We start from the raw sequence: 11,969 nt of genomic DNA on the forward strand, positions 1-11,969 counted from the left end.
ACACTGATTGACGCAGAAAAAAAATCACATATCCGTGTACGTTCACGATATTATTAAACATGCCTGAGTAAAGTGTTCGTAAAAAAAAAACAAGCTTGCGCGGCAGCAAAGAGAGGAGCGGGAGGCAGGCTGATGGCAGCAGGGCGAGGTGCACGGGAGGAGGGGGGTCGGCGCAATTCACTTATGGGAGCAATAATTACTACCATATGGTGGCGCGCGCTCCCGCAAGTGAATCACCTGATGTGCACGTGTTGCCATTGAAAGCAATGGAACGCGTGCACGTGCTTGGCTGAAAAGCCATGGCGACAGCAATAGGTCATTTTGCCTTTGCAGCGCATGCACGTTGCGAAGACGAGACCTAACAAGCATTTAAAATGCAATTGCCTTGGCATTATTAAAGGTAGAGCTATTGGCATTGCTCATGACATTTTTTAAAAAAAAATCATAAATAAATGGCATTGTCATTTACATTGCCAATAGCTTAATCGTTAAATAAATGGCATTGTCATTTACAATGCCAATAGCGTAATCGCTCGCAAATGCATGACCTATTGCATTTACACACACACAGAGCCACACACACAAAGCCACCCACACACACATACACACACAGAGCCACACACACACAGAGCCAGAGACACACACACACACTCAGACAGAGCCACGTACACACACACACAGTACAAGCAGCAGTAATACACACGTCCATGATGCAGAGAACAGGTACAGCACAGTGAAAGGTTCCTACACAAAGAAATTGTAGAAATACAATGCATGGAATTGAGGACAGACAGAACACACACAGGATTGTATGCATCTCCTGCTCCTGTGGAGTAACTGCTCTGTGTAAAGAGCTGCATATTCCATCACTAACACACACAGACTCCAAGCCCCCCCCTCCACCCCCCCAGCTTGCACAGGAAAAGCAGTCCAAGCGTCCCTCACAAAGAACAGGTGAGCACAGGAAGCAGAAACTTCGGACTGGGATATTGGTGCGAGAAGAGCAAGTACAGAGTCTTCTAGTTAAAATTAAATATAATTCTGTTCAAAGTACAATAGCTTCTTAGAAATTACACTAAGAAGCAAAAATCTACTACTACACGTATTAAAAGAATACATACCTAGTACAGGCTTCTTACTTAAAGAAAAGGACTCTGTAGATGGGATACACTTTTCACATGGTTTAAAGAGTCTGACAGGCAAATCGGCACAAAGTGTGCGCTTAGTCTGCAGACACAGCAAACAAACACTGGCAACACATATAGGTCTCACATTTATAAAGGGAGCATCAAGCTACTGGATTGCCAATCTTTCCTTCTAAAACAGGATTTTAAAAAGAAAAAAGGAAAAATCGTGAAGGATAAGCAAACATCTCTGAAGTATCTCAAATCTGTACACTGAACTCAATGGGCCCGATTCACAGAATGAACTTAAGACTCAGTCCTAAACTTACTACTATTTTGGTATTCACAGAATGCACTTACTACTTTTGGTATTTGTTAGAAGGGGCGGTCTCGGGGAAAGACATAATTTGTACCTGACCACCCTGCGACCCACCTCTTCTAGGAAATGCAGCCGAGTACTGGCAAGAGACAGATTCTTAGTTCTGGGGCGACACCAGGGGCAGCTGTTTTCGGGACTAGTACCACCGGGCTGGCCCAGGGACTGTCTGAGGGTTCGATCACCCCCAGAGCTAACATCTTCGAGACCTCGGTCTGGATGCAGGTCCGGACTCGGTCGGGGACACGGTAGGCTCAATGTCGCATCGGCGGGCTGTCTCCAGTGTACACGTCGTGGACACACCAGTCGGTGACTTTGGGGACAAGAGAGAACAGGTCTGAGAACTGCCCCAAGAGCTGGCGACAGTCGTCGCGTTGCTGGGGCATGAGGGAGGATGAGAGGTTCACTCCCTCCACGGAGCCATCCTTTTCTTTGGCGCACAGGAGGCCAGGGAGAGGCTCCGTTTCCTCTTCTGCCCCGTCGTCTGTGGCCAGGAGTAAACTCAACTCCGTCCGCACGAAGTGAGGCTTGAGGCGGTTCACGTGAAGGACCTGGAGGGGTTTCCGAGGGAACTGGACGTCCACCAAGTACGTAACCTGATTCTTTTGCTGTACTACTTTGAAGGGCCCTGTCCATTTGTCTTGGAGGGCGCAAGGTTTCACTGGGGCCATCACCCAGACCTGCTGGCCCAGCTGGAACTGGACCAGAGTGGCATTCTGGTCGTACCAGAGCTTCATTACTTCCTGGCTCGCCTCGAGGTTGGCCTCGGCCAGCTCTCAGAACTTCCGAGTCTGGTTTCGGAGAGTCAAAATGTACCGGAACACATCCTGGGGTGGGTCTCGGGGTGCCGTCTCCCATCCTTCTTTGACCAAGCTAAGGGGACCTCTGACAGGGTGCCCACACAGTAATTCAAACGGGCTGAACCCCAAGGACTTCTGGGGGACTTCCCGGTAGGCGAACAAGAGGCAGGGGAGAAGGACGTCCCACTTACGCCGAAGGGGCTCTTCTAGACCCATGATCATCCCTTCAGAGTCCGTTTGAACCACTCTACTAGGCCATTGCCTTGGGGATGGTAAGGAGTAGTGAATTTGTATGACACGCCACATTGTTGCCACAGGGACATCATGTATTTCGAGATGAAATTCGTGCCTCGGTCACTCACGACCTCTCGGGGGAAACCTACCCGGGAGAAGATCCCCATTAACGCCCGGCCCACCACGGGGGCCATGACGGTGCGGAGGGGTATGGCCTCAGGGTACCGCATGGCATGGTCCACTAGGACAAGGATAAAGCAGTGACCTTGGGCGGTCTTGGGGTCCAGGAGCCCCACAATGTCGATTCCGACCCGTTCAAAGGGGGTACTGATGACGGGGAAGGGTTGGAGGGGAGCTTTGCGCTTTCCTCCACTTTTACCACTGGCCTAGCACGTGGGGCAGGACTTGCAGTGGGCCTCTACGTGGGCTTGCATCTTCGGCCAATAAAAGTGCGCTACTAAGCGTTGGTAGGTTTTATCCTGGCCCAAGTGGCCTGCCAGGGGTACATCATGGGCCAAGCCCAGGAGGAAGTCTCGAAAGTGTAGGGGTACCACCAGCACCCGGACTGACCCTAGCTCTGCAGACTTCTGTTCGCTGTACAGGAGGTAATTCTGCCAATACAGTAAGTGGGTTCCAGTTTGGTCGTCCGCGGCTTGGGCTTCGGCCTGCTGCCGGTGTCAGGATCGGTCATGGCGCCTACCTGAACTATAGGGACTACAACTCCCAGAAGTCCCTGAAGGGGGGGCGTGGCCCTATAAAGGCTGGGTGAGCCCTTCATACACTGTTCGTGATTTTGATGTTTGCAGTACTTCTGGGTTCCTACGTTGTGTGCTGTTATCTGTCCTCTCCCTGTAATCTACAGCGAGAGGTTTTGACCCCTTTCATTCCGCTGTTTGCGCGAGTGGAAAAAGAAACGCGCTCAGTCATTTGGATTTGACTCGGAGTTTACCGAGTAAAGCGCGGATTGTGCTTCTTGGTTGTTTTTTCCTCCTGGCGTTCCTGTTGGCGGCCACATACCGTGGCGGGAAGGAGAGCAAGGTTCAAAGAGGAGGAACGGACAGTGACGGAGTGGCAACAGTACTGTGAGTTGTTCAGCAATGCGTGCCCTTTAACGCATTGTTGAAAATGTATTGAAAACTTCCTCTGTAAGGACAAGTGATAAACGGAAGTGTTCTGTTAAGGATTGTTTGTGTTAAGATACAGGAGAGCGGAGTGCATTGCGGGGCAAGCCTTCTGCACACTGCCGCTACGAAGAAAGGCACTAGTGTCTACAGGGGTAATTGCCAAAGCGGAAGGTAGTGGGGGGAATCCTACACCTTGCCGTATTTGGAGCGTTCTTCAGTGAGGACACTTTGATTGTTGAATTGAGAGCGGAAGACTGTAGTAGGAAGCTACGTCTTGCCGTATCCATTAAGGTTTATCCTTGTACATTTCTGAAGGAAGAACTGTATTCTAAGAGGTTGAACTATTTGATTTATTCACGAATATTGGTGGAACTATACACATTTAATTTGAGCACAGACCTATTCACAAGGCGGGGTATGTACAAATCCTTTAGAGAGTATTAAACATTTATTCTCTGGGTTATCTGACAGTAACAGGTGTTTAAATTCCATAGGGACTAGCTGTGCAGTTTTTTCACATTCCGATAAAGGGAGGAGGTGGAGTGCATTTCTTCTGGAAAGGTGAAGCCTTTACTACACTTAGAGAGAATGCAAGAGAGTAGGTTTTCCCTGTGACCAATTATAACCTGTATGCTTGTTTTCTTGTCTTTCAGCTATCCCTTCCCTGCTGTCCCCTTCCGTCCCCTCCTTGTTCTATTCCTTTTTTATCCCTCGCCCTCTCCCTCGAACACGCTGTGTTGTTAGTGCCAGAGTGTTGGTGAGGTCGGGAGGTGGACATATATGTGCAACGACCGTATCCTGCAGCGTGGAGTCTGACAGAATCACGAACCCACGAATTGCATACTGCCTGGTACGATCGGAGCACATATGGCCACCTTGGATGATGTGTTAAGGGCTCTGATTTTGGTCCAACAAGAATTGGCTTCGTCTAAAGCTGAGGCGGTAGCTCTTAAGGATAGGGTTGAGCAGTTATCAAAGAATCCTTTTTCTTCCGGCTCCTCCCAAATTCAGGTTACAGTCCCTCCACCTATTCCGTTAGCCACCCCAGAACGTTATGGGGGGGAACCACGCAAAACGCAAGCATTCATGACTCAGATCATGCTTCACTTCTCTTGTAAACCAGCCTCCTTCCCTACGAATCACTCTAGGGTTGCGTTTGCTATATCTTATTTGGTGGGGGATGCAGCAAATTGGGCAGTCCCTTTGGTAAAACGTGACGATGCCATGTTGTCCAACTGGACTGTGTTCAGAGAGGAATTTGAAAAAGTCTTTGACAGAAGGGCCACTAATTTCAGCGCTGACAAAGAGTTACTATCCCTGCGTCAGGGGAGGAGTGATCTAATAACCTACCTAACCACGTTTAATCGGTTAATAGCTGAAACAGAATGGCCAGAGGGCAAAAGGATGTCCTTATTTTATCAGGGTTTGAAGGATGAATTGAAGGACGCCGTGGCACACATAGACCCTCAACCCACTACCTGTGTAGATATGGTGAACTTGGTATTGAGGTTGGATGGGAGGTTGACTGAGCGGAGTGGGGATCGGAGAAAATGGGACAGAGGTTATACCCGTAATGTAAGTTTCCCTCCTAGGGCTATGGGTACCGCAGAAGCTGGGGTAGAACCTATGGAAATAGGAGCTATTAGACCCCCTTTGTCCAAAACTGAAAGAGAAAGCAGAAGAGTACAAGGCCTTTGTATGTATTGCGGGAAGAAAGGACATTATGTCCGAGAGTGCCCTTCTAAGCCCAAGACTCCGAATACTTGGAACAAAAACCAACGGGTGGCGGTGTCCAATACAGCTAGAGTAATCGAAGAAGGGTTGGTATCCTCGCCTAGGGAGGAAGAGACACCTGATTGGAAACTTACATCTTTGTCTTCCTCAGGGATAGGGGAAACTGAATCCCACCTGGTGCTAGCTATGACCTTGGAGTGTGAGCAAAAATCCCATCAAGTAATGGTTATGCTGGACTCAGGGGCCACAGGTAACTTTATAGATGATGGGTTGGTGGCTCGTTTGTTGATACCTAGAGTACCCAGAGGCAGTCCAGAGGAGGTTTTGGCGGTCGATGGGCAACCCATTAAATCAGGTCTCATAACTGAGAAAACCGCAGAAGTGGAATTGTCTATTGAGGTGTCCGAAGGCAGACATGTAGAAAAGGTGGAGCTGAATATAATCGATTCTCCGCAATACGAGATTATACTGGGGATGCCGTGGTTTACGTTCCATAACCCGTCCATCGACTGGAAATCACGCACAGTGCATTTCTCCTCAGGATTTTGCAAGGAACATCTAGTGCCTTATGTGTCTTCCCCAGTAGCAGTATTAGCCTTGCAGTTTATGGTGGCTACCGCCGCTGAAAAGGAGGTGGAGCTTCCGAAACACTACGAAGCCTTTCAGGATGTCTTTAGTGAGAGCAGAGCGGAGGAGTTACCTCCACACAGAGCATATGACTGTCGCATTGATTTGGTTGATGGGGCAGTGATTCCTACATGTCGAGTATATGCTTTGTCGGTCCCCGAAACCGCTCACTTAAAGGAGTACATCGATCATTACGAGAGCATAGGCTTTATAAGACCTTCACGGTCCCCTGCAGCCTCTCCCCTTTTCTTTATAGCAAAAGCCAATGGTGATTTGAGGGCGTGTGTGGACTACCGCGTCTTGAATAACAACACCATCCGCAACCGATACCCTCTCCCCCTTATTACCGTATTGATTGATCAAGTGAGGGAGGCTGTGATCTATACTCGCTTGGACTTGCGAGGTGCCTATCACTTGGTCAGGGTTCGTGAGGGGGATGAGTGGAAGACGGCCTTCAAGACGCGGTATGGCCTTTACGAATATCTGGTCATGCCATTTGGGCTGTGTAATGCCCCTGCGGCTTTTCAGTTCCTGATCAATGACGTTCTGAAGGAGTTTATCGATTTGTTCGTAGTTGTCTACATCGATGATATTTTGGTATACTCAATGAAGGAAGACAGTCATGTGGAGCATGTATGTAAGGTCCTGGCCAAGCTGAGAGAACATAGTCTCTTTGTGAAACTCAGTAAATGCGAGTTTGGAGTGTACAGTGTAGAATTCCTGGGTGTGATGATTAGTCCTTTGGGGTTGCAAATGTCGGAGGGCAAGGTGGAGGCAGTGCGAAACTGGCCTGTTCTGAAAAATGTGAGAGAGGTCCAGAGTTTTTTGGGTTTCGCGAATTATTATCGTTGCTTTATTTTGCATTTTTCATTACTGGCTGTGCCTATTACAAGGCTTTTGAGGAAGGGAGTGCCTTTTGAGTGGACATCTGCAGCAGGGGATGCATTTCAAACCCTTAAGACTTCATTCACTACTGCTCCGGTACTGTCTCATCCCAATCTGGAACACCCCTTTGTGGTAGAGGCTGATGCTTCGGATGAAGCTATCGGGGCGGTGTTGTCGCAGAGAGATGTAGGTACAGGGCAATTGCACCCAGTGGCCTTTCTGTCAAAGAAATTGAGTTCGGCTGAACTCAATTATACGATAGCAGAAAAAGAACTGCTGTCTATAAAGAGGGCTTTTCAAGAATGGAGGCAATATCTATGGGGGGCCCGTCATACCATCACAGTATACACTGACCATAGAAACTTGCAATTTATGTCATCTGCCAGACATTTAACACAAAGGCAAATGAGATGGATGCTCTTTTTTGCAGAGTACAACTTTGTAGTCACTTTCCGCCCGGGGTCTGAAAATAGAAAGGCTGACGCCTTATCTAGACAAACCATGCCAGTGGAAAGTGTGGAAGAGAAGCAGGCCATCATACCTACAGGGAAAGTCTTATGTGTGGTGAGAGCAGAGACCTTTTTGGATGACGTGGGAAGTCATCAGTATCCTGGAGGGTGGAGGTCATGGGCTCAAGGCGTAGTGGAGAGGAAGGTGAGAGACGGGTTGCCCTTCTTTCAGGAAAAGCTGTTCTTGCCCTCAATTCCCTTGCAGAAGAAGGCTTTTTGCTGGTGTCATGAGGGAGAGCTTGTGGGACATCCTGGTATACGTAAAACCCTCGAAACCATTCAAAGGCATTTCTGGTGGGCTAACCTGATTAAGGATGTTACGCTGTGGGTGACCCGTTGTGATGTTTGTGCTAGAGCCAAGGGAATAACCACTAAGAAAGCGGGGAAACTGATACCCATGCCTACACCCAGTCAACCTTGGCAGCAAATCAGTCTGGATTTTGTGTCTGGTCTTCCGTTGGATAAGGGATTTTCAGCCGTTTTGTTAGTGGTAGATAGCCTCACTAAAATGGGGCATTTTATCCCCTGTAAAACCCTTCCAAATGCCAGTCAGACGGCCCAACTGTTAGCCAGCAATGTTGTCCGGTTGCATGGTATTCCTAGGGTGATTGTGTCAGATAGAGGGCCGCAGTTTATTGCAAGGTTCTGGCGCATGTGGTGTCGCGCCTTGAATATTGAGTCTAATCTGTCCACCAGCTTCCACCCCCAAACAGATGGGCAGACAGAACATCTGAACCAGACCCTAAAGAAATACTTGAGATGCTTCTCTAAAGAAGCTCATGAATCCTGGGTAGATCTTTTGTGGATGGCGGAACTAGCCTAGAACAATGCTTGGCATAGTTCAACGGGGATGTCACCCTTCACAGCTAATTTCGGTTTTGATGCTAACACCTTACCGGTTGACATTACCGCTGATCTCCACGACCAGCCTTCTGTTAAAGAAAGGGTCTTGCTGTTGAGGAAGGTACACAAGGGGGTGCAGGTGCATTTGAACAAGGCAAAGGAGGTGTACAAGAAGTGGGAGGATCGCCGCAGGATAGAGAGCCGTCAGTATGTAGTGGGCGATAAAGTCTGGTTGTCCACAAAGAATATTAAGTTTAAGTTACGCAGTGTATTCCATCTAAGCGTGGGCGAATTTTGCGAATCTCGCGTTCGTGAATTTTGCGGATTTGCGAACTCGCAATCCGCAAAATCCACTAATTCTCGCGAATTTGCGGATTTTTTTTTTTGTGTTCGCGCGGGTTTCTGCCAGTTCGCGAGGGTTTTGTACAATTTCGCAAAACGCGAACTTACCTGTCGGGTCGCAAGTTTCGCGAACTTGTTGTTTCTACGTGTCCAGCCTGTTTGGGACACTCTTCTTCATCACTGCCACTCTCTGTCACCACTGCCACTCTCTGACTACTCATGCCACCCTCTGGCCCACCCATGCCACCCTCTGTTTCATCACAGCACCCTCTGGTTGTCCAGTCAGTGTACATTATTGTGGCAACGCAAGCACACCTTCCCTGCCTCAAGTGACCTGAATTAATTTGGGGCTGATTAATGTGTCACAGAATATTTTTTTAGCTGGCACCTGCTTCCTTAGTGCTTCCTGATTAGTGAATTTTTGCACTTGCTTAGTGCTTTCATTGTTGCAAAATTAGTTACAACACCTGCCCTGCCCCAACTGACAATAATGAATTAGGGGCTGATTAATGGATTTGAACTTCCAGCCTGGCTCCTGCTTGTCTCCCTTAGCTGTAATTCAGGACCTTTGTGGCATATGTGTAACTATTCTGAGGTTCAGAGCAGGGTCACATAATAGTTGCAACTGGCAACTGAACTCTGGAGGGGCCCCTCAGGAAGCACTACAGGAAATGGCTACTAATGATGAGCCTGAACTTTTGAACCTGGTAAGTAGTTTCAGTTTTGCTAAGATCGTATTTCTGCAATTTTGCGCTTATTCGCGGGGCGCGAAGTTGTACTGGGAAGCCGCGAACTCACGCGAACAGTGCGAGCAAGCCATAAAATCCGCTGCTCGCGGATTTGCGGATTTTGCGGGAGATTCGCGAATCTCGCGGATTGCGAATTTACCGAAAATCCGCAAAATCCGCGAGCGAAACGGATTTTCCGCCTATGCTTAATTCCATCCAAGGTTCATCGGCCCTTATCCCATCATGAAACAGGTGAATCCCGTAACATACAAATTGAAATTGCCAGGATCTTTGCGCATACACCCAGTGTTTCATGTACAGTTGCTGAAGCCTGCGTTTACATCTCGCAGAGCGACCCCTCCACCGGTCTTGTGTGACGGGGGAATGGAATACGAGGTGAGGAGCATTAGGGACTCCAAGTGGAGCAGGGGCGTCCTTAAATACCTGGTGTCATGGAAGGGATATACCGCGGAGGATGATTCCTGGGAGCTCAGTTCGGATGTGCATGCTTCAGCGGCGGTGCGTTCTTTCCACAGGAGGTTCCCTGCTAAGCCTGGCCCTAGAAGGCGCTAGGGATGGGGACATACTGTCAGGATCGGTCATGGCGCCTACCTGAACTATAGGGACTACAACTCCCAGAAGTCCCTGAAGGGGGGCGTGGCCCTATAAAGGCTGGGTGAGCCCTTCATACACTGTTCGTGATTTTGATGTTTGCAGTACTTCTGGGTTCCTACGTTGTGTGCTGTTATCTGTCCTCTCCCTGTAATCTACAGCGAGAGGTTTTGACCCCTTTCATTCCGCTGTTTGCGCGAGTGGAAAAAGAAACGCGCTCAGTCATTTGGATTTGACTCGGAGTTTACCGAGTAAAGCGCGGATTGTGCTTCTTGGTTGTTTTTTCCTCCTGGCGTTCCTGTTGGCGGCCACATACCGTGGCGGGAAGGAGAGCAAGCTTCAAAGAGGAGGAACGGACAGTGACGGAGTGGCAACAGTACTGTGAGTTGTTCAGCAATGCGTGCCCTTTAACGCATTGTTGAAAATTTATTGAAAACTTCCTCTGTAAGGACAAGTGATAAACGGAAGTGTTCTGTTAAGGATTGTTTGTGTTAAGATACAGGAGAGCGGAGTGCATTGCGGGGCAAGCCTTCTGCACACTGCCGCTACGAAGAAAGGCACTAGTGTCTACAGGGGTAATTGCCAAAGCGGAAGGTAGTGGGGGGAATCCTACACCTTGCCGTATTTGGAGCGTTCTTCAGTGAGGACACTTTGATTGTTGAATTGAGAGCGGAAGACTGTAGTAGGAAGCTACGTCTTGCCGTATCCATTAAGGTTTATCCTTGTACATTTCTGAAGGAAGAACTGTATTCTAAGAGGTTGAACTATTTGATTTATTCACGAATATTGGTGGAACTATACACGTTTAATTTGAGCACAGACCTATTCACAAGGCGGGTATGTACAAATCCTTTAGAGAGTATTGAACATTTATTCTCTGGGTTATCTGAGAGTAACAGGTGTTTATATTCCATAGGGACTAGCTGTGCAGTTTTTTCACATTCCGATAAAGGGAGGAGGTGGAGTGCATTTCTTCTGGAAAGGTGAAGCCTTTACTACACTTAGAGAGAATGCAAGAGAGTAGGTTTTCCCTGTGACCAATTATAACCTGTATGCTTGTTTTCTTGTCTTTCAGCTATCCCTTCCCTGCTGTCCCCTTCTGTCCCCTCCTTGTTCTATTCCTTTTTTATCCCTCGCCCTATCCCTCGAACACGCTGTGTTGTTAGTGCCAGAGTGTTGGTGAGGTCGGGAGGTGGACATATATGTGCAACGACCGTATCCTGCAGCGTAGAGTCTGACAGCCGGGGCCCGACCAGAGAAGGACAGGTTGCTTGTTCTTAGCAGTACTCCTCTCGGGAGGGGCCCCCTTTGTGGTGCCACTGGGCCAACTCAGGCAGATCACCTAACTCCGTTATCTGTGCGGGGTCGGGATGGATGGGTCCGTCGTCTGTGACGGGCTCTCCTCCTGGGGAGAGATCGTTGGGTTCAGCTTGGTTGTCTCTGTCTTCGTTAACGGGGGTGTGGCTGGGGGGTTCATCCTCAACTCCCCCGAGGGGGGGTAGTCTGGCCGCCATGGATCAGGTGGTGGCGCACACCCATTCGGGTAGACCCATCATTCCGAGGTTGGTCTTGCGCTCGACTTGTCTCCAGGGGGAACTTTCCAGGTCGTTTCACAGGAGACAGTCCACAGGTTGTGCGGTTTGGACAGCCACCCGCAATCTGCCGGTCACTCCTCCCCATTCGAAAGGTACCAAGGCCACCTTACACAAGCTCTCGGTGTTGTCGGAAGCTATCACAGGGCAAAAGACATTGGGGATGATTTGGTCCTCTTTGACTAAGTGACTGAGGACACCAGTGATGCCCGCCCCGGTGTCACAAAGGGCCTCCACTCAGTGGCCGTTAATTGTTATGAGCTGGCGGTATTTCTTGGTGTTTGCGGGTAGGGGGCTCCGGGAATCATGTCTCGATCTCCTAGAGAGACTAGGGCCATGGTCGCAGGTTCCCACTCCTCGGTATCCTCAACCTCCTCCCCTAGGGCTATGTTGGCCATCTGTCAGGCTGGGGGAGCTGTTGTGGTGGATCTCTGGGCCA

Source organism: Lissotriton vulgaris, chromosome 1_1 (genome assembly GCF_964263255.1).
Source record: "Lissotriton vulgaris chromosome 1_1, aLisVul1.2, whole genome shotgun sequence".
Lineage (NCBI taxonomy): Eukaryota > Metazoa > Chordata > Amphibia > Caudata > Salamandridae > Lissotriton > Lissotriton vulgaris.